The sequence below is a fragment of the Myotis brandtii genome, unplaced genomic scaffold (assembly GCF_000412655.1).
Source record: "Myotis brandtii unplaced genomic scaffold, ASM41265v1 scaffold250, whole genome shotgun sequence".
NCBI lineage: Eukaryota > Metazoa > Chordata > Mammalia > Chiroptera > Vespertilionidae > Myotis > Myotis brandtii.
This window is the reverse complement of record NW_005359478.1, coordinates 5,803,385-5,808,892: the sequence shown is the minus strand read 5'-3', so window position 1 is coordinate 5,808,892 and position 5,508 is coordinate 5,803,385. Positions and strand designations below refer to the sequence as shown.

General features: G+C 43.1%; 1 long non-coding RNA gene across 1 annotated transcript; it reads right to left on the bottom strand.

The window, feature by feature from the left end:
* Nucleotides 1-2,546: 2,546 nt before the first annotated feature.
* LOC106726337 lies at nt 2,547-4,283 on the bottom strand. Its single transcript, XR_001362400.1, has 2 exons — nt 4,243-4,283; nt 2,547-2,934 (listed from the first exon to the last, which is right to left on the bottom strand). It is a non-coding gene; the product is annotated as an uncharacterized LOC106726337 (long non-coding RNA).
* Between the last annotated feature and the right edge of the window lie 1,225 nt (nt 4,284-5,508).

Sequence of the window (5,508 nt, the reverse complement as noted above, 5' to 3'; positions counted from 1 at the left end):
TATTCTTTACCTTTTTCTTTCCTTCTCAGTATTTTGTGAAGTAGATTTGTTTTTGGGGGGATGTGACAAAAAATGAGTAGTGTCTTAAGGTTTGTATAGAGAGAAGCCAGACACGGTCCATGGAAGGACAGTGACATGACTGTAGTCAAAGTACTAGGAGAAGCATTTGCAAATGTCCCTGGTGAGGGCTAAAACCAAGCAGGACCCAAAAAAGTCACTGTGGTTACACAGGAAGGTCTCTGATAATGTCAATTCTCTTCTAAAAAAATGTTTTGTTGTTGTTGTTTCTCTGTTCCTCCATTACTGCTTTCTCTGTATTTTTAAAATTGAGGTGTAATTGACTTACAACATTACAGTCATGTACTACTTATTGGTGGGGATACATTCTGAGCCAGCAGAGTTTTACTACAAACTCAGAAGACCAAATTTATTTTCAAAGTTATTATATTGATTCTAAGTGACAGTGGGTGGTGGCAGCAAAAATAGAAACAAAGTAAAGATTTTCAAAACCTACACTTTAGAATATCTTAGAAGCAAATGCATCAGAAACTGGAAACATCGGTCTCTGGTAAGGGAATGAGAGGGCTGGCGAACAAGGGAGGAAAGAAGACTTGTTTTCCATGGTATATCCTGAAGTACCTTTTGAATTTCATAGCTTTAAGATTTTATGGGCGATGGAGCCCTTGTTGACATAAAGGCAGGAACCAGATGAGCATAACTTCCAGTTTCCTGAAGATTCTTTGCGATGATGCTGAAGCCATCCCTCCAGCCTTTATTGTGACACAGGTAAACCAAACGGCTTTGTTCTCATTTACCACGTGACCACGCTGAATCCAGCTGCCTGTCGGAATCCAGGCTCAGTTGTTTGCTACCCGTGACTCAGCCAGCACTTGTCTTCACAATACATCTTGTCCTGTTGAACCCATTAAGTTGCTACCTAACAAAAACTGGTTCCCAGCCTCTTTTAAAGTTGTGGGTTAGTTGACTAATGTTCTTCAGTTTCCCAACAATATGAAAGAGATTTTTAGGCTGCGAAGGTCCCCTCTCTTTTTTTACCTTCTGTTGCCCACAGATTTGAAGCTTGAGGGAACAGAATTAAAATTTGAAACTATTGTTTCATTTAGCTATTTGTCTTGAATGATTTTGATATATCTTTGCTTAAAAAATATTGAATTTCTGACTTTTTAGCAACAATGAACTGAATCAAAAGATGTTATTAAATGTCTCTGCCTTTTCCAAGGAGTGAAATGTAACTATTAGAGATAAAATAATGCACATAAACCCTCACCGGGGAGAAGGGAAGAGAGAGATGGCAGTGGTAGTAGGGGAGGAAGGCTGGAAATGGGAGTACTTTAGCTGATGTCCTATTTTCCTCAAAATATTTTTAAGAGACAACAAAATACAATTTTAGAGCCTGAAGTATAGGTAGTACCATATATCAGTGCTATAAATATTTAAATAATCCTATCTAATAAAGAGGGAATATGCTAATTGACTGCCCCACCCTCAAAGATAGCAGCACCCATAGTCACAAGATGGCGGTGCCCAGTCCCCTCAGCCCCACCGGGGTGGGCCGGCCCGAGGCACAAGCAAACCTCGGATGGTGGCTGCCCAGCCGCCTAGGGTCACCTGAAGCTCAGGTAACCAGGGCCCGCCGAGGCTTGTGCTGCTGGCAGCGGCAGCAGCAGAGATGTGATGGGGCATTGCCTTCCTCTGATCACCGGGTCGCCTCCCACCACTGAGAGCTCCCGGACTGTGAGAGGGGGCAGGCTGGGCGGAGGGACCCCCCCCTCCAGTGCATGAATTTTCATGCACCAGACCTCTAGTCTAAAAATAATAAAGAATAAAGAGTGTAATACAAAAGGAGCATTGTCATCCTTGTATATCCCTAATATGCAAATAGACCAAACGGCGGAACAACTGAACAACTAAACAACTGGTCGCTATGATGTGCGCTGACCACCAGGGGGCACGCGCAAACATGGTAGGCATCGGCAGCAGGTTGCAGAGCACAGAAATGGCGGGCATCAGCCGTGGCAGGATGGTGGAGCAGGTGAGTGGGGGCACCAGACCAAGGCGGGGCACCAGTCGCTGTCATCGGGACAAGCCTCTGGTGGTTACTGAAAATTCTTTGCTCCCGTGCACCACAGTCCCGCCTGGCGCTCAAATCCGCTGCCGGCACCAGGCGCCAGCCCTGATCACCCTTCAGGGCTTCTCCACCTCCCCCTGCTCCTGAGGGGTGATCGGGGATGGCAGCCATCACTCGCACCCCTGCTGGTGCCGACCCCAATCGCTTTGTGCCGTCAGCAGGTGCAAGTGGGACTGGTGCCTTCAACGCATGGGAGCAGCGGTGGTGGGAGCAGGGCTGCTGGCAGACAGGACCAGGGGCCACAGTGGGAGGGGTCAGGCAGAGGCACGGAGGATGGGCCAAGACCCGCCCCTGTGCCGACCGCAGCTTCGAGACCCACAGTTGCTTTCAAGGTGCACGAATTCGTGCACTGGTCTCCTAGTATATTATTAGAGAGAGAGAGAGATATCTAGACATATAAATAGTGAAAAATGTGATAATTTTTTACTATTACTTTCCTGTGCTTTGTTAACTGAACTTGAAATACATTCTGAGTGTTTTCTTTCTCCTAAAAGTATTGTCTTTGAGCTTTTCCCAAATTTTGCACCATAAACCTACACATGGCAAATTTGATTTTATATTTAAAACCAAGCATGATTTTTAACCAAAGTAAATATACTCAAATGCACAAGATGCAAAAATGACAGAAATAAAAAACTCAAACCCTGGAGAGGTCATTCCATTATTCTGTCTGTTGGAGGCTAATTATTTGCTTTATGGACTGGAGCGATCCTTTGTTCCATCTCACTCCAAACACAGTTGCACTTCTGCCATCGAACTTCTAATTTTCTTCTATCCCTAAGGATCTAGGAGATATGGAAGAAAGAAGCAATATTTCAGCTCTTGAACTTGCCAGGGGCAGTAGATTGTATAGCATATTCAATGCCTTGGTCTGCTACCCCCACTGCCAGGGACATTGCCTGCTGGCTCCAACCTCAAAACTCTCTAGAAATTGTTGTCATCTGATGAGAGCCACTTCACCGAAGACATGTCCTCAGAATGTCATGCTCCCTTCCTGGGCATAGTTCTCATCCAATAAGTGGTCAATGTGAGGTTATAAAAGTCTGGCCTCTTGCCTTAAAGTGGGATAATTTTGAAGGAACCCCCAGCTCCAGACTTTTTTGTGGAACAGCTGAGGTCTCTGGTATGGCTGCATCAAAGATCAACTTTTCCCACTGCCCTCACGCCCTTAAAGTGTTGTCCCTGGGAGGACTCCTCAATAAAATTTTCTCCACAAGTCTGCCTCTGAGGAAACAACCTAAGGAGTATGGGTTGATTTTTCCCCCCACTAGAAGTGAATTGGTTTATAGTGATAAGTCTGTACTCTTTTCTCACCATTTCCCTTTAACTTCCCAGTAGTTTTTGTTCCTTTTACTTCCTGTGGCAGCATGTTGCAGCAGGAAAACGAAAGCTGGATTATTTCTTGCCTATTTTATAGCTACCCAAAACAACATTCTGGACTTTTTCTGTGAGTTTTGGGGAGAAGATGGAGTCTTTGAAATTAAAAAGGGCTAGCTGACCTTGATGGACATCAAACTCATGACCTTGTCATTATTTTGCTACGCTCTGCCCAACTGAGCTAATAATAGTTTCATATAGAAAACTTAAAAATGAGATTTAAAGACTATTTCTATAAATCTTGCTATTCCTGTTAATGACAATTATCAAATAATCTACAAATTATATTTTTGAGATTTTACATTTCTCAATAGATTCTGGTTGAAGATGGCAGATTGATCATATGAATGAATGTATCTACACTCCTGCCTAAGACCATCTCTTAACCCTCCAAAAATGAAGAGAATGGGAGAAGAAAGAGCAGCAGATAAGAAATTTCAACAAGCTATTGAAAACCTGAAATCAGACGAAGTAGTAACTGATTCTGCAGAATAGCCCTGGGAAAAATACACAGTGTGTGGCCTCCAGTCAACTGTCTGGTTCCTGTCCAATCATCCTAAACCTGAGGAACAGAACAAACGGACCCAGAGAAAATAGAGATAACATAGGAAGAAAACTCTTTTTAAAACTCTAAAGCTTTCAGGCTCACTTTCCCTCTCAGGAGCACACCAAAGTCACCTTTCCCTTCCCCTTTGGCCTTCCCCCAGGCTCCATACCTTTGTCTTTCTCTCTCCTAAACTCCAAGGGCTCTTCTTTTGCTTCTGAACTTGTTTCCTGAGCCCATGCAGCCCAGCTGGCTCACCTCTACAACCAAAAACAAAAAAACAAAAATAAACTCTAGCCCTGACCTGTTTGGCTCAGTGGATAGTGCGTCGGCCTGCGGACTGAAGGGTCCCAGGGTCGATTCCAGACAAGGGCATGTAACTTGGTTGCGGGCACATCCCCAGTGGGGGGGTGTGCAGGAGGCAACTGATCGATGTTTCTCTCTCATCGATATTTCTAACTCTCTATCCCTCTCCCTTCCTCTCTGTAAAATATCAATAAAATATATTTTTAAAAAACTCTAAAACTTTCAAGAGATAAGAGATTATATGACACCATTAAAAACAAAACAGGCCCCAGCTGGTGTGGCTCAGTGGTTGAGCATCGACCTATAATCCAGGAGGTCAGGTTTGATTCCCGGTCAGGGCACATGCCCAGGTTGCAGGCTCAATCGGAAGCAGCCAATCAATGATTCTCTCTCATCATTTGATGTTTCTTTCTTTTTGTTTTTTTAAATTAAATCTTTATTGTAGAGATTATTACAGTTGTTCCTCTTTTTTTCCCTCATAGCGCCCCTCCACCCGGTTCCCACCCCACCCTCTGCCCTTACCCTCCCCACTGTCCTCATCCATAGGTGTACGATTTTCATTTGATGTTTCTATATCTCTCTCTCCCTCTCCCTTCTTCTCTGAAATCAATAAAAATATATTGTTTTTAAAAAAGAGGAGCCAAGGTGATAATTGAGTTAAGTGATGGGTACATAGGGTCTTTATTATATCCTTCTGTCTACTTTTGTATATATTTGAAAATTTCTATACTAAAAAGCTAGAATAAAGGTAAGCTCCCAATAAAGGAAAAGGTGTTAAATCCATTTTCCTGAGCAAAGAAAGCATTTGTTGGTATAGATCCTCTATTGTTCCCTGAGCCAACTTAGAAAAATAAAGAGTCCATTTTCTTGTAAATATTTTCCATTATAAAGTCCATTTTTGTTTTTATGATAAAGAGCAGCCTACCTGAAAATAATGAAGACTTATACACCTCAAGGAGAGACCCTCATGAAAATCTAAGCAGGAAGCAAAGTGTTGATGAGTCACCCCATGGCACACTTTTAATAACGAGGACTGTTTTGTTGCCTAAGCACTTTTTCTGGGAGAGACAATGAGATTGAGGGTGTAGTTATTAATAGGTTTGAACACTTCCTTCTTTTTTTCTGGGGGTGT